The sequence below is a fragment of the Nicotiana tabacum genome, chromosome 11, assembly GCF_000715075.1.
Source record: "Nicotiana tabacum cultivar K326 chromosome 11, ASM71507v2, whole genome shotgun sequence".
In the NCBI taxonomy this organism is placed as follows: Eukaryota; Viridiplantae; Streptophyta; class Magnoliopsida; order Solanales; family Solanaceae; genus Nicotiana; species Nicotiana tabacum.
The window spans coordinates 116,704,757-116,728,344 of NC_134090.1; positions in this window are offsets into that span (position 1 = coordinate 116,704,757).

Consider the following 23,588-nt stretch of genomic DNA (forward strand, 5'->3'; position numbering starts at 1 on the left):
TTAAACAGTTAAAAAATAGTAGTAAAATAGTCTAAGACATGATTAATAATACGAAGTAGCAGATAATATCGATACAAATATGGAAGTACAACCCAACACAGCCCTAACCTGGGTGTCACAAGTCACGAGCATCTACTGGGGTCTAAATACAACTAAAAAGTCTGAAACGTACAAAATACGGACCAATGAAATAAAGAGGGAGAAAAGTAGTGTTGCGAACGCCGGCACCTACCTTGCTAAACTTCGATGACTCTGCCTCCGATCAGTCAATACCCGCTATCGGGTTTACAAATACCTGAATCTGCACACAAGGTGCAGGGAGTAAAGTGAGTACTCCAACTCAATGAGTAATAATTATAACTAAAGTCTAAATAGTAAGAAATCATGAAAAATGCATCAACATGTTGTATAGAAACAGTTCAAAAACCAGTAAGAAAGCAATGAAGCTGTAAAATCTCTTAAAATATCTTAGCTCAGTTTGAACTTCTTTGAAAATGACTTTTTCAACAGTTGCACAAATAAATGCAAAACAATTAGTGCAGATAAGGACAGAAATCCGCCCCTCGGGCACAAATACATAATTAAACAGGTACATGACAGGCAAATAAGAAAGATAAGCACATAAGGTTCACCCATCGGGCAAAATGTCAACCAATCCACCCCTTGGGCAATATCTCAGAACAATACCAGCCCCTTGGGCTATATCTCACATCAAAATGGGTACCCGTGCTCTCTAGGAGTGTGTAGACTCCTGGAGGGGCCCCTTACGGCCCAGGAGCAATATCAAGCCACCTCGTGGCATCATAAACAGGCTCTCGGCCTCATATCAATATCAACAAGCCACCTCATAGCGTACATATCTCAGGCACTCGGCCTCGTAATCAAATCAGTGTATCACCGCTACGGTGTGCATCCCGACCCAAAAGTATCCTCACAACACAGGTCCTCGGCCTTACTCAAACAAAAATCACTTAAGCCACTTGGGTAACAGTAAAACATGATGCTCAGCCCAAAATATGATTTAAAATATCATTTTAAGTGTTAAAGTAGAGTAAACATGGATGAGTTTTGAAAACAATAGAATATAGTATGACTAAGTGCAAGTTTAAAGTCAAAACAGTGAGGAAATATCAATAAAAATTCCTGAAGGGTTCAAATAGTTGGCACAAAGCCCAAATATGGCATCCAGCCCAAATAATGATGATATCAAATAGATTTCAGTCAAATATGCAGTAAAATCATCAATCAGGATGGACCAAGTCACAATCCCCAATAGTGCACGATCCCACGCTCATCGTCAAGCGTGTGCCTCACCTCAATATAGCAATACAATGTGCAATACGGGGTTTCAAACCCTAAGAACATCATTTACAATCATTACTCACCTCGATCCGGTCCAACCTCTAGCTCGTGATGCCTACGCCCACACAAATCGACCTCCGGATGCTCCAAATCTAGCCATAATCAGTACATAGTCATTAAAATATGCAAAGGGAATGAAGCCCACTCGAAAATATCCAATTTACATCCAAATCCTGAAATTGCTCAAACCCAGCCCCCAGGCCCACATCTCGAAACTCGATAAAATTAACATCAATGGAATCCTCATCCTCTCACGAGTTCCTACATATCAAATTTACCAAAATCCGACCTCATCTGGTCACTCAAATTCTAAAAATTCACTCTTCAATTTCAAGCCCTAAATTCTCAACTCTTCCTCTAATTTCCCCCAAATTTTCATGATTAAACAATGATATAATCACCATAAACACAAGGTATAAAGCCCAAGTAGCTTATCTCTGTGGATACACTTCCTCTTGAAATCACAGCTTGGAGCTCCAAAATGGCACAATAATGGTGAATAAATAACTGAAAATTGCGAAGGGGCATTTTTATACCTTCTGCCTAGCTCTTTCGCACCTGCGATCCTATAAGTGCATCTGCGCTTCCGCTTCTGCCGAAAACATCCGCTTCTGCAGATTTCATTAATGACACTAGGACCCGCATATGCGGTCAATCCACGCACCTGCGGTACCGCATTTGTGGTTTCTCGCCCTCTTCTGCGGAAATCACTAAACAACTGAAATTACGCATCTGCGATCACACTTCCGCATCTGCGGAGTCCACATAGCCGCTTTTGCGGTTCCTGCACCTCAATCCCTTTTCCGCTTCTGCGACTAAAACTCTGCTTATGTGGCATCGCACCTACGGTCCCCAATCAGCATGTGCGAAAATACCAGAAGCAATAAATTCAGCAGCTGCAACAAAATTCAAACTTCTCCGTCAACCATCCGAAATCACCCTGAGGCCCCGGGACCTCAACCAAAAGCACCAACATATTCTAATACCTTATTAAAACTTTTTTCGATCATTGAAACACCTCAAACAATATCAAATCACCCAAAACACATCGGATTCAAGCCAAACTTTCTAAAATCTTCCAAATTTTGCTTTTGATAAAAAACCCAACAAAACCATGTCTGAATGATCTAAAATTTTGCACACATCCCAAATGACACAACGGAACTACTGCAACTTCTGGAATTCCATTCTGACTTCTATATCAAAATCTCACCTATCAACCGGAAAACGCCGAAATCTCAATTTCGCCAATTCAAGACTAAACCTTCCACAGAGTTCCAAAATGCATTCTGATCATGCTCCTAAGTCCCAAATCACCTAACGGAGCTAACCAAATCATAAAAATTCCAATTCGAGATCATCTACAAACAAGTCAAATCTTGGTCAAACCTTTAGAATTATAAGCTTCAAACTGAGAACTGTTCTTCCAAATTTCATGTCGATTACCCTGAAAACCAAAACCAACGATTTACATGAGTCATAATACATCATACGAGGCAAGTCATGCCCCAGAACTGGCGAGCCAAGTGCAAGATCTCAAAACGATTAGTCGGGTCGTTACAGTATGTCCGCAAATGCTACCAATGTCAAGTGCATGCCGATATGATAAAAGTGCCGCCGAATGAGCTCAATGCAACAAGCTCACCTTGTCCATTAGCCACTTTTGCAATTGATGTCATCGTTCCTATTGAGCCCACGGCTTCAAGCGGGCACACGTTTATTCTAGTAGCCATTGATTACTTCATAAAATGGGTAGAAATTGCGTCTTACAAAGCTGTAACCAAGAGAGTTGTCGCAGACTTTGTCAAAGATCGTATTGTTTTCTAATTCGAAGTTCCTGAGTCTATTTTCACGGATAATGTAGCCAATCTCAACAGTGATCTGATGAAAGCCATGTGTGAAACTTTCAAAATCAAGCACAAGAATTCCACAACCTATAGACCTCATATGAATGGAGATGTAGAAGCTACCAACAAAAATATCAAGAAAATACTAAGGAAAATGGTAGAAAACCACAAACTATCGCACGAGAAGCTACCCTTTGCTTTGTTAGGATACCGCACCACAGTTCGCACATCAACCGGGGCAACTCCCTACATGCTGGCTTATTGTACCGAAGTTGTCATCCCAGCCGAGGTAGAGATTCCTTCTTTAAGAATCATACAGGAAGCTAAACTAAGTGATGCATAATGGATAAGGAGCCGCTATGAACAATTGGCCCTTATAGATGGAAAAGGGACGAATGCAGTATGTCACGGTCAGCTTTACTAGAACAGAATGTCTAGAACTTTCAACAAAAGGGTCAAACCAAGACAGTTCGCACCAAGACAGCTGGTACTGAAAAAGATCTTCCCACATCAAGATAAAGCCAAAGGGAAATTCTCTCCCAACTAGCAAGGTCTTTATATGGTTCACAGGGTGCTGACAGGAGGAGCGCTCATACTTGCAGAAATGGACGGAGAAGTTTGGCCAAAACCAATCAATTCAGACGCAATCAAGAGATACTATGATTAGACTATTTACATTTCCTCATCTGATGTAATTGAACTACGCTTGACCCGATTCCCGTTTAAGAGGAGATATGTAGGCAGCCCTGTAGGTTCGGTCATATCATAATAAAATTTCCATTTCTCCAAGATCAGAAACTGGGGCAGAATTTTGAGGAGGACCCTCAAATGGGAAAGCGGCACTATCTCTAAAATGTGTTACAGTCACTAGTTCATCTAAAAAACTACTTGATACTTCAATATGTTTCTAAAACAATTCTATTTTTTTATCAATAATTGCATATTTTTGAAAACTCTATTTTTTGTAACAATTAGGTGTTGCCCAGGGAAACTCAAACGAGGCCTCCAGAATGGAACGAAGTAAGGCCAGCGGACAAAGGCACGAACCAACCTCCCACACAAAACTTACAATTTTTATTTAAATACAGGCACATCTGACGTAGCGATAACATCCGTAAATATATACATGTAACAAGATCACTATCAATTGAGCCATCAGACACCGAATATATCTCCAGCTAAGAAGTATACCACTCTTATTTGTTACTCGCTCTTTGCATGTGACTAAGCCATGTCCCACATACTTGCGTAAGGCTAATCCTTGCCTCTATATCTGCACGAGGCTAATCCTCGCCTCCCTATCTGCATGAGGCTAATCCCTGCCTCCATATCTGCATGAGGCTAATCCCTTCCTCCACACTTGCATAAGGCTAATCTTTGCCTTCATACTTGCATGAAGCTAATCCTTGCCTCCATATCTGCATGAGGCTAATCCTTGCCTCCCTATCTGTATGAGGCTAATACTTGACTCCCTATCTGTATGAGGCTAATCCTTGCCTACATATCTACATGAGGCTAATCCCTACCTACATACCTAGATGAGGCTAATCCCTGCCTCCATATCTGTATGAGGCTAATCCCTGCCTCCATATCTGCATGAGGTTAATCCCTACCTCAATACTTGCATGAGGCTAATCCCTGCCTCCATACTTGCATGAGGCTAATACCTGCCTCCATACTTGCATGAGGCTAATCCCTGCCTCCATATCTGCTTGAGGTTAATCCCTGCCTCTATACTTGCATGAGGCTAATCCCTACCTCCATACCGACATGAAGCTAATCCTTGCCTCCACACCTACATGAGGCTAATCCCTACCTCCATATCTTGCATGAGGCTAATCCCTGCCTCCATACCTGCATGAGGCTAATCGTTGCCTCCACACCTGCATGAGGCTAATCCCTGCCTCCATATCTTGCATAAGTCTAATCCCTGCTTTCATACTTGCATGAGGCTAATCCCTGCCTCCATATCTGCATGAGGCTAATCCCTGCCTCCACACTTGCATGAGGCTAATCTTTGCCTCCATACTTGCATGAAGCTAATCCTTGCCTCCATATCTGCATGAGGCTAATCCTTGCCTCCCTATCTGTATGAGGCTAATACTTGACTCCCTATCTGTATGAGGCTAATCCTTGCCTACATATCTACATGAGGCTAATCCCTACCTACATACCTAGATGAGGCTAATCCCTGCCTCCATATCTGTATGAGGCTAATCCCTGCCTCCATATCTGCATGAGGTTAATCCCTACCTCAATACTTGCATGAGGCTAATCCCTGCCTCCATACTTGCATGAGGCTAATACCTGCCTCCATACTTGCATGAGGCTAATCCCTGCCTCCATATCTGCTTGAGGTTAATCCCTGCCTCTATACTTGCATGAGGCTAATCCCTACCTCCATACCGACATGAAGCTAATCCTTGCCTCCACACCTACATGAGGCTAATCCCTACCTCCATATCTTGCATGAGGCTAATCCCTGCCTCCATACCTGCATGAGGCTAATCGTTGCCTCCACACCTGCATGAGGCTAATCCCTGCCTCCATATCTTGCATAAGTCTAATCCCTGCTTTCATACTTGCATGAGGCTAATCCCTGCCTCCATATCTGCATGAGGCTAATCCCTGCCTCCACACTTGCATGAGGCTAATCTTTGCCTCCATACTTGCATGAAGCTAATCCTTGCCTCCATATCTGCATGAGGCTAATCCTTGCCTCCCTATCTGTATGAGGCTAATCCTTGCCTACATATCTACATGAGGCTAATCCCTACCTACATACCTAGATGAGGCTAATCCCTGCCTCCATATCTGTATGAGGCTAATCCCTGCCTCCATATCTGCATGAGGTTAATCCCTACCTCAATACTTGCATGAGGCTAATCCCTGCCTCCATACTTGCATGAGGCTAATACCTGCCTCCATACTTGCATGAGGCTAATCCCTGCGTCCATATCTGCTTGAGGTTAATCCCTGCCTCCATATCTGCTTGAGGCTAATCCCTGCCTCTATACTTGCATGAGGCTAATCCCTACCTCCATACCGACATGAAGCTAATCCTTGCCTCCACACCTACATGAGGCTAATCCCTACCTCCATATCTTGCATGAGGCTAATACCTGCCTCCATACCTGCATGAGGCTAATCGTTGCCTCCACACCTGCATGAGGCTAATCCCTGCCTCCATATCTTGCATAAGTCTAATCCCTGCTTTCATACTTGCATGAGGCTAATCCTTTCCTCCATATTCGCATGGGAATAAGCATTGTTCCTCCTTGCATAAATATCATTCTATTATGGTACTATCTATTTGCTTTTCAATCGGGCTAAGCTCTGCCCTTCATTTCACAAGACTAAGCCTTGTCTTGTTAACATTATATTATTGCATCATGGGATGAAATATCGCCAACCTATCCAAAAGCGTCATAGTCTAGAAGGCATCATCCTCATAGCCGAAAGACACTATGCCATGGCCTGAGGATCTCTCAAATTTGCATATCATTATTCAAAGGCGTCATGGTTCGTAGGCACCATTTTCATGGCCCGAGAACATCATTTCATGTCCTGCGAATCCCTCACTCAATAATTTATGGCCCAGGACATCATGGTCTAAGGACGCCATCCTTAACCGTCCAAAGACACCTTTCATGGTCCGAAGGGAATCTGCATCATGTTTAAATTTTTGCACAAATACATTTGTAGCATCTCTTTATCTGTCGGTGACCAGTAAGCAACCGTTATCCTAGCAGGAGCGACCTCGCTCCAGTTCCTTCAACTATCTCAAACTTGATTGTTCACCATAACCACTCCTGCGTCCATTCCAAAATCTCGTATCTGTCATTACATCGGTACATTCCGTCGATGGATCCAGAACTACACATGGCTTGATTCTTGTAAAACCAGGGATATGTAGGCAAGTTAAAGACCAGAGTCCGGCCTCTATATTTCAAAACATCCCATCCGGTCAAAATTGGCAATCATTTCTTTACCTGAAAACTCTTTCATCTTTCCCGGGTAAAGAGGGATAGCTGTTGATACCCAATTTTTTCTATAATATTTTAAAACTATGCATGAGCATCAATTAGTATTTTTCATATAATTTCTGCATTTTTAAAATATTCTAATTAATTTATCCCAGAATTTATATTATAAAACAATCATTGATCGCATCTCAAATATTTTTTATAATAATTTGTGGCTTGATTTTATCATTTGCACTTGTACTAAGTTTCAATTATTGCACAAATAGCCACATTTATATTTTTAGGTTGCAATTGTAATTAATTTGTAATTATAGCCTATGCATGCATTATTACATTATGTTGCTAGAAAATAGCCTTTTATATTTTTAAAATATTAAGTAATTATTTTAAAATATTTACAGACATGAAAATTATTTTTTACAACCTATTAGTTATTTTTAAAAATTGTTTTATCAATTAAATAGGGTATTTAAAAAATGGCCCTCTTATTTTCGGATTTAGCCTAATTACCTAGCCCAATTTTAACCCCAATTTAATTAAACCAGCCTAAATCAACCCAGCCCAAACCTATAATGTCCAACCCGGCCCCAAATCCTTTCAATCTTGGTCGTTGATCACAAAGATCAACGGCCACCATTACCCCTTTCCTTTTAGTTCCAAACGACCCCCCCAAACCTGGCATTTCTCACCAAACAGCTGCCCTGAAACCCTCTCCTCTCCGTTCTCTCTAAGACCTAAACCTAACCTTAGCCGCCGCCACCCAAAACCACCCCTAATCCCTTAATCCCTATCCGATCTATGGCTTCCCATGGTTGTACGAGGCCTTTACTTGTCTCCTATCTCCCTTGGTTGCTCGATTGTGTGATTTGGTGGAAGGATTTCGAAGAGATCTGGTCCAGATCTCATTTTAAGCTCTTCTAAAGTCCGTCTATGGTCCGTGAATGATTTCTATCAATGTCTCACGGTTCAAATCCTTGATTCAAAGGCTATATTCTCTTTACCCTTTCTCTTTTCTTCAAGAAACCTAATGGTTGGTCTTGAATCGGTCAGATCTCCATAGATTTGGAGTGATCCGGAGTTCATCGCTGATTTTCCTAAAAAGTTCCCTTATTTCTTTAGTGGTTAATCGATTTCTGAACATTTTTATTATATTAGGGTTTGTTTTCTTGTTGTTTGTTGGTCAAACCTCTGGGTATCTAAAGCATTTTCAAACTTCCATGGCTATTCTTTTGGGTTCTTTTACTTCTTTACTACTAACCGATTTTTAAACACTACGATACTTTAGGTTTTGACTTCTATGATTTCTGTTTGTTCGAATCTCTGTGTGTTGACATGCTTTCAAGTTTTTCTTCTTTAAGTGTTTTCAAATTAGGGTTTCGAATTATTTTTCATCTAATTTCTCTGTGTTCCTAAAAGCTTTACTCAACCTATTTATTTTTGGGAATTGATACGTTCTTTCCAGAATTGTTGAGTGATTTGCTCCATTAAAATTCGTGTGCATGATTCTTGATTGTTTCCATGTTTATGACCTTAACTAATCATCTTATCTTATTTGACCATTGTATATTTACATGATTCTTTCCTTAATTAAGCCCTTGACTATTTTATTCTGAAGTTCTTTATTTTGGTTTGATTTGAACTTCTTTCCTTAATAAGGCTTCTGATTGTTACTTCTTTACTCAGTCTAATTGAACCTCTTGCCTTAATTAGTTCATGTCATTACCGTTGGTTAATTTTTCTTAATTAAAGGAGAAGACTATGCTGAATCTTTGTGTGATTGATTCTGAAATCCCTTAATTGCTGATTATTGATTACTTTACCTTATTTGATCTACTCTTGAACTACTATATAAACTCTCTTTATTTTAACTTCTTAGACACGAACATTAGTTGATCAATACTCTCACACTCTCAAAGCTCTATATTCTCTTCTGTTACTAGCAATTCTCACTAACCTAGCTGGTTGTAAGCCAAGGCTGGCTATTTGCACCATCTCTGCTCTATACTTTGTATTCTCTCATTAACTGGTATGTTCTAATTCAATTCAAATTCCAAAACTATGTGTTTCTTTGTTGTTTCAGTTCATTAGTTATGACTTCCAATCCTGTTTATTATTTTACTATTATGTTGCTCAATGTGTAACTAGCATGCCTAGATTACACTACCTAACTACTGTCTCATTTAACATGTTGGAGTTTGTTCTGTTAGAAGCTATGACTAGTTTATTTACCCACCAGGATCTGTTTACTGTTTAGCATGCCCAATCATGCCTTGTGTGATGACCCGGCCAGTAGTCTCATGGGTTACCACTCCTTTTTCCCTATTTTTGATTCTTTATGCTTTGTTATCCGTGTTTTGTGGTATCAGGTTGGTCGGATTGAGTCCGGAATGATTATGGCAGGGTTTGAGACACTTAGTCTCTTTTAAAGAAGTTTAAGTTAGAAAAGTCAACCGGATATTGACTTATAAGTTAGAGGGCTCAAATGTTAGTTCTGATGGTTTGGTTAGCTTCAGGAGGTGATTTATGACTTAGCAGTGTGATCGGAATGGGTTTTGGATGTTTGGAGTAGATTTAGGCTTGAATTGGCGAAGTTGATATGTTGGCAATTTTCGGTTGGTAGGCGAGATTTTGATATAGAGGTCAGAATGGAATTCCGAGAGTTGTAGTAGCTCTGTTGTATAATTTGGGATGTGCGTGTAAAATTTTAGGTTATTCAGACGTGGTATGGTTGGGTTTTTGATCAAAAGCGGGATTCCGATGATTTTTGAAACTTAGGCTTGAATCCGATGTGTTTTGGGTGATTTAATGATGTTTGAGGTGTTTAGATGATTGGAACAAGTTTTAATAAGGTATTGGAATATGTTTGTGCATTTGGTTGACGTCCCGGGAGCCTCGGGGTGATTTTGGGTGGTTAACGGAGAAGTTGAGATGTTATTGTAGCTGTTGAACTTTGTTGCTTCTGGTGTTTTCGTATCTGCGGTTTGAGGGCCACAGGTGTGGCGTCGCACGTGTGGAAAGGGAGCTGCAGAAGCAGATTTGAGAGGAAGAGGCAGGAACCGCAGATGCGGTAATTAGACCGCACCTGCGGAGTCGCAGGCGCGTAGATTGGATCGCAGAGGCGGAATTGGTCTGCTAAGTGATTTCCACAGAAGTGGAGGATAGACCGTATATGCGGTACCGCAGAAGAGGCAATGGTGCCACAGATGCGGAATAACTAGGCAGAAGGTACAAAAAGGGTGCTTCGCGAATTATTGGTTTATTTCACCATTTTTGACTTCGGCTTGAGAGCTCTTTGGGCGATTTGAAAGAGAGATTTCAAGAGAACTTCGTTGAGGTAAGGAATTTAGACCTAAAACTCGTTCTTATGCTATTATTTCATGTATTAGAGCTAGAAATTATGGAAATCAAAGGTTAACATTGGGAAAACTAGGGCTTGGAAACTTAGGCCTTTAATTGTGGATTTGAAGGACCATTTGAGGTCGGATTTGAGAACTTTTGATATGTATGAACTCGTGGAGAGATAAGGAACCTATTTATGTAAAAATTATCAAATTCCAAGACGTGGGCCTGGGGGTCAGGTTTGGCCAATTTCGGGATTTTTGGTATTTTTTGATTGTTTTCGCTTGGGCTTCATTCCCTTAGCATATTTTGACGCCGTGATTCTGATTTTGGATAGATTCGACACGAGTGGAGGCCAATTCGAGGCATAAAGGCATCGCGGAGTAGTATTTTCACCGGTTTGAGGTAAGTAACCATTGTAAATCTGGAATCGAGGGTACAAAACCCCGGTACTTGACTTATTTTGATAAACGCGGTGACGTGCATGCTGGGTGATGAGCGTGTGGGTGTGCACTGGTAGGGATTGTGACTTGGTCCATCTCGTAGCGACTATTAATCCGCGTATTTGATTTGGAAATATTATGTTATTCCATATTTTGGATATTTATATTGTATTATGGGATGTACGCCCTGTTGTGAGGACTGTTTGGGCTGAGTTCCCTAATTTCCATTATTGTGCCTGAGAGGCTGTGAGGTTAAAGACTGAGAGTGGTTGAGAACCCAATTGTGAGGATAATTATATATATGTGAGTTATGGATTGGGCTGCACGCCACAACAATACTTATATGGATTGGGCTGCATGCCGCAGCGATATATATATATTGGATCGGGCTGCATGCCGCAACGATATATATATTGGATCGGGCTGCATGCCACAGTGATATGACGTTTGGGCTGTAGGAGCCCCTCCGGAGTCTGCACACCCCCAGTGAGCGTAGTCGACTATTATATATGGATCGGATTGCACGCCGCATTGGTTACTATGATTTCTATTATTATGAGATACTAATGAGCCGAGTGCTTAGAGTGAGTACTGTGTGACGAGAGTCGAGCCACGAATGACTTAGAGGCTGCCCGAGGGGACATATTCTGAGTGATTCCTTGCCCGAGAGCCCTTGTTATGATGTTTTCACTGATTTCACTCTTCTTTTAAATAAGCATCTGTTTGATATACCGCTAAGTATTTGATTCCAAATGTTTAAACTGGAAATGTGATTTTATACCGAAAACTGATTTTAAACTATAAAGATGACCTGATATTCTGTTGATTATCCAGTTATGTATTTTTGAACTGCTCGTCACTGCTTTCAGTCCTTATTTACTCTAGTTACTTACTGAGTTGGCGTACTCACGTTACTCCCTGCACCTTGTGTGCAGATCCAGGTGCCCGAGCCGCCGAGTGAGGGCTTTCAGCTGTTTCAGTATTTGACAGAGACTTCGAGGTAGCTGCATGGCGTTCGCAGCCTTATTCTCTCCCTCCTATCTTATTATTTTTCTGCATTTTCTAGACTATAGATGTATTAGGTATTCAGACTTGTATTAGAGGCTCTAGACTTGTGACACCAGATTGTTGGGGCTATGTAATTTATTGTTATTTTGACTTTCCGCATATTTTTTGTTTCCCTAACGCTTATAATGAATTTGGTACCCAAAACTTGCGTTAGAAAATGGTTTAATGTTATTAGAAAGAGGGTTTTGGTTATTGATTAGTTGGCTTGCCTAGTAATGTGATAGGCGCCATCATGACCGGTATTTGGGGTCGTGACAAGGTGTTATCAGAGCCTAGGCTGCATAGGTCTCGCGAGTCATGAGCCGATTTAGTAGAGTTCGCGGATCAGTACAGAGACGTTTGTATTTATCTTCGAGAGGCTGCAGAACCTTTAGGAAAATTCCTCGTACTCTTGAAATTATTGTCGTGCAAACTTGTTGATCTGAATACTAAACTTCTATTATTCCATTCTCTCACAGATAGTGAGGATACGAGCTACCAGGCAGGGTGGGCGACCACCAGTTCCACCAGTTGGGGCCACCAAACGCCGAGGACACGGTCAAGGCCGTGGTAGGGGCAGAGCAGCTACAGCAGCACTAGCTCAGGCACCAGCTATGCCCATTGTGATTCCAGGCCTTCAGGAGGCTTTAACTCAGATCTTATCAGTATGTACCAGTTTGGCTCAAGTGGTTTTAATTACTACGGCCACAGCTACTTCTCAGGATAGGAGAGGCACCTAGACTCCCATTGCTCGCACACCTGAGTAGGTTGTACAGGGACTCCAGCCCAACGAAGGCAGATCAGTCACCAGGGGACGCCATAGAGGGGGAGGTCTATCAGGTGGGGGTCAGGCTCGTTTCTATGACCTTCCGAGTAGATCAGATGTTGTTGCTTCAGATGCCGTGATTTTAGGTATTGTTTCAGTCTACCACAAAGATGCCTCTGTATTATTTGATCCCATTTCCATCTTTTCTTATGTGTCATCATACTTTTCCTATTATCTAGATACGCCCTGTGAGTCTCTTGTTTCACCTATTCATGTATCTACTCCGGTGGGCGATACTATTGTTGTAGATCGTGTGTATCGGTTGTGTGTGGTGACTATTGGGGTTCTGGAGATCCGAGTGGATCTTTTACTATTATGTATAGTGGATTTCGATATCATTTTGGGCATGGATTGGCTATCTCCGTGTCGTGCTATTCTGGACTATCATGCTAAGACAGTCACATTGGCTATACCGGGTGTGCCACGGATTAAGTGGCAAGGCTTGATCGATTATGTTCCCAGTAGAGTGATCTCATTCTTGAAGGCCCAGTGTATGGTTGGGAAGGGATTCCTTTCGTATCTAGCCTTCGTGAGGGATGTTGGAGCTGAGGCTCTCAGTATTGATTTTGTCCTAATTGTGAGGGATTTTCCGGATGTGTTTCCTGCAGGCCTGTTGGGCATGCCACCGGACAGGGATATTGATTTCGGTATTGATCTGGTGTCGGGCACTCAGCCCATTTCTATTCCGTCATATCGTATGGCACCAGCAGAGTTGAAGGAGCTAAAGGAACAACTTCAGGAACTCCTTGATAAGGGGTTATTCGGCCTAGTATGTCACCTTGGGGTGCGTCGGTTCTATTTGTGAAGAAAAAGGATGGCACAATGAGGATGTGCATTGATTATAGGCAATTGAACAATGTACCAATTAAGAACAAGTATCCTTTGCCTCGCATTAATGATTTATTCGACCAGCTTCAGGGAGTGAGAGTGTTCTCCAAGATTGATCTTCGTTCGGGCTATCACCAGTTGAAGATCAGGGATTCGATATTCTTAAGATGGCTTTCAGGATCCGATATGGTCATTATGAGTTCTAGGTAATGTCTTTTGGGATGACCAATGCCCCAGCAACATTCATGCATTTGATGAACAACGTGTTCCGGCCTTATCTTGATTCATTTGTCATAGTCTTCATTGATGATATTCTGGTGTATTCGCGTAGTCAGGAGGAGCACGCAGAGCATTTGAGAGTTATGTTACAGAGATTGAAGGAGGAGAAGATTTATGAAAAATTCTCTAAATATGAGTTCTGGCTCAGTTCAGTGGCTTTCTTGGGGCACGTGGTGTCCAACGAGGCTATTCAGGTTGATTCGAAGAAGATAGAGGCGGTTCAGAGTTGGCCCAGACCGTCCTCAGCTACAGAGATTTGCAGTTTTCTTGGTTTGGTAGGCTATTATCGCCGGTTTGTTTTGGGATTCTCATCTGCCGCATCGCCCTTGACCAGATTGACTTAGAAGGGTGCTTCATTTGTATGGATGAGTGTCAGGAGAGCTTTTGGAAGCTCAAGACAGCTTTGACCACAACTCCAGTGTTAGTTTTTCCATCAGCTCCAGGTTCATATACCGTGTATTGTGATGCTTCGAGAGTTGGGATTGGTTGTGTGTTGATGCAGGAGGGTAGAGTTATTGCTTATGCTTCTCGTCAGTTGAATCCCCATGAGAAGAACTACCCCATTCATGATTTGGAGTTGGCTGCCATAGTTCATGCATTGAAGATTTGGAGGCATTACTTGCATGGCATATCTTGTGAGGTGTTCGCTGATCATCGCAGTCTTCAGCATTTGTTCAAGTAAAAGGATCTTAATTTGAGGCAGCGGAGATGGTTGGAGTTGCTTAAAGATTATGATATCACTATATTGTACCATCCGGGAAAGGCCAATATGGTGGCCGATGCTTTGAGCTGAAAGGAAGTGAGTATGGGGAGTTTGGCATATATCCTAGTTGGGAAGAGACCTCTTGTAGTTGATGTTCAGGCCTTTGCCAATCAGTTCTTGAGGTTAGATATTTCGGAGCCCAGTCGGGTATTGGTTTGCGTGGTTTCTCGGTCTTTCTTATATGATCACATCAGAGAGCGCCAGTATGATGATCCGCATTTGCTGGTCCTTAAAGACAGAGTTAAGCATGATGATTCGAGAAACGTGACTATTGGTGATGATGGGGTATTGAGGATGCAGGGCTGGATTTGTGTGCTCAATGTGAATGGGCTTCGGGAGTTGATTCTGGAGGAGGCCCACAACTCGCGGTATTCTATTCCTCCGGGTGCCGCGAAGATGTATCAGGATTTGAGGCAGTATTATTAGTGGAGAAGAATGAAGAAAGACATTGTGGGATTTGTAGCTCGGTGTCTCAATTGTCAGCAGTTGAAATATGAGCATCAGAGACCGGGTGGCTTGCATCAGCAGATGGATATTCCCAATTGGAAGTGGGAGAGGATCACTATGGACTTTGTTGTTGGGCTTCCACGGACATTGAGAAAGTTCGATGCTATTTGGGTGATTGGGGATCGGTTGACCAAGTCCGCACACTTCATTCCTGTGTGTACTACCTATTCTTCAGAGAGGTTGGCAGAGATCTATATCCGAGAGATTGTTCGTTTGCATGGTGTCCCAGTTTCCATCATTTCAGATAGGGGTACTCAGTTTACTTCGCAGTTTTGGAGGTCTGTGCAGCGAGAATTGGGTACTCAGGTTGATTTGAGCACAGCTTTTCACCCTCAGACGGACGGGCAGTCCGAGCGCACTATTTAGATATTAGAGGACAGGTTTTGTGCTTGTATCATTGATTTCGGAGGGACATGGGAACAGTTTCTACCACTTGTAGAGTTTTCCTATTACAACAGCTACCAGTTGAGTATTCAGATGGCTCCATATGAGGCTTTGTATGGGAGGTGGTGTAGATCTCCAGTTGGTTGGTTTGAGCCCGGTAAGGCTAGGCTATTTGGGACTGATTTGGTGCATGATGCTTTGGAGAAGGTGAAGGTGATTCAGGAGAGGCTTCATACAGCGCAGTCGAGGAAAAAGAGTTATGCTAATAGGAAGGTTCGAGATGTGTCCTACATGGTTGGCGAGAAGGTTTTATTCAAGGTTTCACCCATGAAGGGTGTTATGAGATTTGGAAAGAAAGGGAAATTGAGTCCGTGGTTCATTGGGCCTTTTGAGGTGCTTCAGAGGATTGGGGAGATGGCTTATGAGCTTGCTTTGCCGCCCAGCTTGTCGAGTGTGCACCCGGTATTTCATGTTTCTATGATACGGAAGTATATTAGGGATCCATCTCATGTTCTGGATTTCAGCACAGTTCAGTTGTTTGAGGTGTTTTGGTGATTGGAACAAGTTTGAATAAGGTATTGGAATATGTTTGTGCTTTTGGTTGAGGTCCCGGGGGCCTCGGGGAGATTTTGGGTGGTTAACGGAGAAGTTGAGATGTTATTGCAGCTGCTGAACTTTGCTGCTTCTGGTGTTTTCGCACATGCGGTTTGAGGACCGTAGGTGCGGCGCCGCACGTGCGGAAGGGGATCCACATAAGCGGATTTGAGAGGAAGAGGCAGGAACTGCAGATGCGGTAATTGGACCTCACCTCCAGAGTTGCAGGTGCGTAGATTGGATCGCAGATGCGGAATTGGTCCGCTAAGTGATTTTCGCAGAAGCGAAGGATAGACCGCATATGCGGTACCGCAGAAGCGACAATGGTGCCGCAAATGTGGAACAACTGGGCAGAAGGTATAAAAACGATCCTTCGCGAATTATGGGTTTATTTCACCATTGTTTACTTCAGCTTGAGAGCTCTTTGGGCGATTTGAAAGAGAGATTTCAAGAGAACTTTGTTGAGGTAAGGAATTTGGACTTAAAACTCGTTCCTATGCTATTATTTTATGGATTAGAGCTAGAAATTATGGAAATAAGGAACCTATTGATGTAAAAAATTTGATATGTATGAACTCGTGGGGAGATAAGGAACATATTGATGTAAAAATTATCGAATTCCAAGACATGGGCCTAGGGGTCGGGTTGGGCCAATTTCGGGATTTTTGGTATTTTTCGATTGTTTTTGCTTGGGCTTCGTACCCTTAGCATATTTTGATGCCTTGATTCTAATTTTGGATAGATTCGACTTAAGTGGAGGCCAATTCGAGGGGCAAAGACTTCGCGAAGTAGTATTTTTACCGGTTTGAGGTAAGTAACCATTGTAAATCTGGAATTGAGGGAACAAAACCCCGGTATTTGACTTTTTTTGATAAACGCGGTGACGTGCATGCTAGGTGACAAGCATGTGGGCATGCACCAGTAAGGATTGTGACTTGGTCCATCCCGTAGTGACTATTAAGCCGCGTATTTGATTTGGAAATATTATGTTATTCCATATTTTGGATATTTATACTGTATTATGGGGTGTATGCCCTATTTGGGGCCTTGTGCCGACCTGTAGAAACCCTTAGGGGCATTTTGACTATTTTTCCTCACTTTACGTGCTAGGAGCAAATCCTCAGTCATGTTTTACCTGCTTAAATGTTTAAAACTGATTTTATTACTCTACTCCCAATTGTAAGGACTGTTTGGGCTGAGTTTCCAAATTTTCATTGTTGTGCCCGAGAGGCTGTGAGGTTAAAGACCGAGAGTGGTTGAGAAACCAATTGTGAGGATAATTATATATATGTGAGTTATGGATCGGGCTGCAGGCCACAGCAATACTTATATGGATTGGGCTGCACGCCGCAACAATATATATATTGGATTGGGGTGCACGCCGCAGCGATATATATATTGGATGGGGCTGCACGCCGCAGCGATATGACGATTGACTGTAGGAGCAGCACGCCGCAGCGATATGACCCTTGGGCTGTAAGAGCCCCTCCAGAGTTTGCACACCCCCAGTAAGCGTAGTCGACTATTATATATGGATCGGGTTGCACGCCGTAGAGGTTACAATGATTTCTATTATTATGAGATACTAATGAGCCGAGTGCTGAGAGTGAGTATTGTGTGACGAGAGTCGAGTCACGAGTGACTGAGAGGCTGCCCGAGGGGCCATATTCTGAGCGATTCCTTGCCCGAGAGGCCTTGTTATGATGTTTTCACTGATTTCACTCTTCTTTTAAATAAGCATCTGTTTGATATACCGCTAAGTATTTGATTCCAAATGTTTAAACTGGAAATGTGATTTTATACCGAAAACTGATTTTAAACTATAAAGATGACCTGATATTCTGTTGATTATCGAGTTATGTATTTTTGAACTGCTCGTCACTGCTTTCAGTCCTTATTTACTCTATTTACTTACTGAGTTGGCGTACTCACGTTACTCCCTGCACCTTGTGTGCAGATCCAGGTGCCCGAGCGGCCGAGTGAGGGCTTTCAGCTGTTTCAGTATTTGACAGAGACTTCGAGGTAGCTGCATGGCGTTCGCAGCCCTGTTCTCTCCCTCATATCTTATTATATTTCCGCATTTCCTAGACTATTGGTGTATTAGGTATTCAGACTTGTATTAGAGGCTCTAGACTTGTGACACCAGATTGTTGGGGCTGTGTAATTTATTGTTATTTTGACTTTCCGCATATCTTTTGTTGCCATAACTCTTATAATGAATTTGGTACCTAAACCTTGCGTTAGAAAATGGCTTAATATTATTAGAAAGAGGGTTGTGGTTATTGATTAGTTGGCTTGCCTAGTAATGTGATAGGCGCCATCATGACCGATATTTGGGGTCGTGACAAGTTTTTATCAGAGCCTAGGCTACATAGGTCTCGCAAGTCATGAGCCGGTTTAGTAGAGTCTCGCGGATCGGTATGGAGACGTTTGTATTTATCTTCGAGAGGCTACAGAACCTTTAGGAAAATTCCTTATACTCTTGAAATTCTTGTCGTGCGAACTTGTTGATCCGAATACTAAACTTCTATTATTCCATTCTCTCACAGATAGTGAGGATACGAGCTACCAGGCAGGGTGGACGACCACCAGTTGGGGCCACCAAAGGCCGAGGACGTGGTCAAGGCCGTGGTAGGGGCAGAGCAGCTATAGCAGCACCAGCTCAGGCACCAGCTATGCCCATTGTGATTCCAGGCCTTCAGGAGGCTTTAGCTCAAATCTTATCAGTATGTACCGGTTTGGCTCAGGTGGTTTTAATTACTACGGCCACAGCTACTTCTCAGGACAGGGGAGGCACCTAGACTCCCATTGCTCGCACACCTGAGCAGGTTGTACAGGGACTCCAGACACCGGGGGCACCTCTAGCCCAGCCGGTTGCACCAGCTCAGGAGTTTGTGGTACCAGTTATGCCGGACGACGAGCAGCGTCGACTTGAGAGGTTTGGCAGACTCCAACCCCCGACATTCAGCGGTGCAGAGGGAGATGATGCCCAGTGTTTCTTGGATAAGTGCTAGATGCTTCGTATGGCAAGGATTCTTGAGACTAGTGGTGTGGCATTTACTACCTTTCAGTTTTCTAGGCTAACTTCACTTGGTGGGAGGCGTATGAGAGGCGTAAGCCTGTTAGTGCAGCACCCCTTACTTGGCAGCAGTTCTCTGTTCTCTTCCTCGAGAAGTACGTACCACAGTTGCACCGAGAGGAGCTGTGCAGGCAGTTTGAGCAGCTGTGTCAGGGGGAGATAATGGTGATGCAATATGAGATGTGGTTCTCTAAGTTAGCCCGTCATGCGGTTTGGATGGTTCCCATAGATCGAGAGAGGATCAGGTGGTTTGTTGATGGCCTCACGTACCAGCTTCAAATTCTCATGACTAGGTAGAGGGTGACAGGTGCTACCTTCGAGGAGGTTGTTGATATTGCCCGTGAGATTGAGTCGGTTCATCGGCAGGAGCGAAAGGAGATAGGGGCCAAGAGGCCTCGGGGATTTGGTAGCTTTAGCAGTGCTCCTTCGAATGGTCAGTTTAGCAGGGCAGAGGCCGTTCTTTCAGGCAGGCCTATTCAGCTCGCCCAGGTTACCATAGAGCATCATCGAGTCATGGCTTTCACAGTTCTCATTAGGGCTACTCATCACTTACTGCCTTTCTAACTCAGAGCGCGTCTCGTGCTCCATCAGTTTAGGGTTCTTCCATGCCGGGTCCTTTTACTGGTCATTTCGGTGCTAGAGGTTCCCTTCAGTCCCCATCTCCAACACCCGGAAGTTATTATGAGTGTGGAGAGTTTGGGCATATGAGGAGGCAGTGTCCTCGTCTTCATGATGGTCAGTCTGAATAGAGGGATCAGCCCTCGACTTATGCTCCAGTTACTTCACCACCCGCCCAGCCAGCTAGGGGTGGAGGTTAGTCGCCAGGGGCCGCCCTAGAGGGGGAGGTCGATCAGGTGGGGGTCAGGCTCGTTTCTATGCCCTTCCGAGTATATCAGATGTTGCTGCTTCAGATTCCGAGATTTCAGGTATTGTTTCAGTCTGCCACAGAGATGCCTCTGTATTATTTGATCCTGGTTCCACCTTTTCTTATGGGTCATCATACTTTTCCTATTATCTAGATACGCCCTGTGAGTCTCTTGTTTCACCTATTCATATATCTACTCCGGTAGGCGATACTATTGTTGTAGACCGTGTGTATCGGTTGTGTGTGGTGACTATTGGGGTTCTGGAGATCCGAGTGGATCTTTTACTATTATGTATAGTGGGTTTTGATATCATTTTGGGCATGGATTGGCTATCTCCGTGTCGTGCTATTCTAGACTATCATGCTAAAACAGTCACATTGGCTATACTGGGTGTGCCACGGATTGAGTGGCGAGGCTTGACCGATTATGTTCCCAGCAGAGTGATCTCATTCTTGAAGGCCCAGTATATGGTTGGGAAGGGATGCCTTTCGTATCTAGCCTTCGTGAGGGATGTTGGAGCTGAGGCTCCCAGTATTGATTCTGTCCTAATTGTGAGGAATTTTCCGGATGTGTTTCCTGCAGAACTGCTAGGCATGCCACCGGATAGGAATATTGATTTCGGTATTGATCTGGTGCCGGGCACTCAGCCCATTTCTATTCCGTCGTATCGTACGGGACCAGCGGAGTTAAAGGAGCTAAAGGAACAACTTCAGGAACTCCTTGATAAGGGGTTATTCGGCCCAGTGTGTCACCTTGGGGTGCCGGTTCTATTTGTGAAGAAAAAGGATGGCACAATGAGGATGTGCATTGATTATAGGCAATTGAACAATGTAACAATTAAGAACAAGTATCATTTGCCTCGCATTAATGATTTATTCGACCAGCTTCAGGGAGCGAGAGTGTTCTCTAAGATTGATCTCTGTTCGGGCTATCACCAGTTAAAGATCAGGGATTCAGATATTCTTAAGATGGCTTTCAAGACCCGATATGGTCATTATGAGTTCTAGGTAATGTCTTTTGGGATGACCAATGCCCCAACAACATTCATGCATTTGATGAACAGCGTGTTCCGGCCTTATCTTGATTCATTTGTCATAGTCTTCATTGATGATATTCTGGTGTATTCCTGTAGTCAGGAGGAGCACGCAGAGCATTTGAGAGTTGTGTTACAGAGATTGAGGGAGGAGAAGATTTATGCAAAATTCTCTAAATGTGAGTTCTGGCTAAGTTCAGTGGCTTTCTTGAGGAACGTGGTGTCCAACGAGGGTATTCAGGTTGATTCGAAAAAGATAGAGGCGGTTCAGAGTTGACCCAGACCGTCCTCAGCTACAGGGATTTGCAGCTTTCTTGGTTTGGTAGGCTATTATTGCCGGTTTGTTCAGGGATTCTCATCTATCGCATCGCCCTTGACCAGGTTGACTTAGAAGGGTGCTTCATTTGTATGGTCGGATGAGTGTCCGGAGAGCTTTTGGAAGCTCAAGACAGGTTTGACCACAGCTCTAGTGTTAGTTTTGCCATCAGCTTCAGGTTCATATACCGTATATTGTGATTCTTCGAGAGGTGGGATTGGTTGTGTGTTGATGCAGGATGGTAGACTTATTACTTATGCTTCTCGTTAGTTGAAGCCCCATGAGAAGAACTACCCCATTCATGATTTGGAGTTGGCTGCCATAGTTCATGCATTGAAGATTTGGAGGTATTACTTGTATGGCATATCTTGTGAGGTGTTCGCTGATCATCGCAGTCTTCAGCATTTGTTCAAGCAAAAGGATCTTAATTTGAGGTAGCGGAGATGGTTGGAGTTTCTTAAAGATTATGATATCACTATATTGTACCATCCCGGAAAGGCCAATATGGTGGTCGATGCTTTGAGCTGAAAGGCAGTGAGTATGGGGAGTTTGGCATATATCCTAGTTGGGAAGAGACCTCTTGTAGTTGATGTTCAGGCCTTGGCCAATCAGTTCTTGAGGTTAGATATTTCGGAGCCCAGTCGGGTATTGGTTTTCTCGGTCTTCCTTATATGATCGCATCAGAGAGCGCCAGTATAATGATCCGCATTTGCTAGTCCTTAAAGACAGAGTTAAGCATGATGATTCCAGAGACGTGACTATTGGTGATGATGGGTATTGAGGATGCAGGGCTGGATTTGTGTGCCCAATGTGAATGGGCTTCGGGAGTTGATTCTGGAGGAGGCCCACAACTTGCGGTATTTTATTCCTCCGGGTGTCGCGAAGATGTATCAGGATTTGAGGCAGTATTATTGGTGGAGAAGAATGAAGAAATACATTGTGGGATTTGTAGCTGGGTGTCTCAATTGTCAGCAATTGAAATATGAGCATTAGAGACCGGGTGGCTTGCATCAGCAGATGGATATTCCCGATTGGAAGTGGGAGAGGATCACTATGGACTTTGTTGTTGGGCTACCATGGACATTGAGAAAGTTTGATGTTATTTGGGTGATTGTGGATCGGCTGACCAATTCCGCGCACTTCATTCCTGTGTGTACTATCTATTCTTCATAGCGGTTGGTAGAGATCTATATCCGGGAGATTGTTCGTTTGCATGGTGTCCTAGTTTCCATCATTTCAGATAGGGGTACTCAGTTTACTTCGCAGTTTTGGAGGTCTGTGCAGCGAGAATTGGGTACTCAAGTTGAGTTAAGCACAACTTTTCACCCTCAGACGGACGGGCACTCCGAGCGCACTATTCAGATATTAGAGGACAGGTTTTGTGCTTGTGTCATTGATTTCGGAGAGTCATGGATCAGTTTCTACCACTTGCAGAGTTTGCCTATTACAATAGCTACCAGTTGAGTAATCAGATGGCTCTATATGAGGCTTTGTATGGAAGGTGGTGTAGATCTCCAGTTGGTTGGTTTGAGCCCGGTGAGGCTAGGTTATTGGGGATTGATTTGGTGCAGGATGCTTTGGAGAAGGTGAAGGTGATTCAGGAGAGGCTTCGTACAGCGCAGTCGAGGCAAAAGAGTTATGCTGATAGGAAGGTTCGAGATGTGTCCTACATGGTTGGCGAGAAGGTTTTGTTGAAGGTTTCACCCATGAAGGGTGTTATGAGATTTGGAAAGAAAGGGAAATTGAGTCCGTGGTTCATTGGGCCTTTTGAGGTGCTTCAAAGGATTGGGGAGGTGGCTTATGAGCTTGCTTTGCCGCCCATCTTGTCGAGTGTGCACCCGGTATTTCATGTTTTTATGCTACGGAAGTATATTAGGGATCCGTCTCATGTTCTGGATTTCAGCACGGTTCAGTTGGACGATGATTTGACCTATGATGTGGAGCCAGTAGCTATTTTGGGTCGGCAGGTTCGAAAGTTGAGGTCAAAGGATATACCTTTAGTGAAAGTGCAGTGGAGAGGTCGGCTCGTGGAGGAGGCTACCTGGGAGACCGAGCGGGAGCTGCAGAGCAGATATCCTCACCTGTTTGA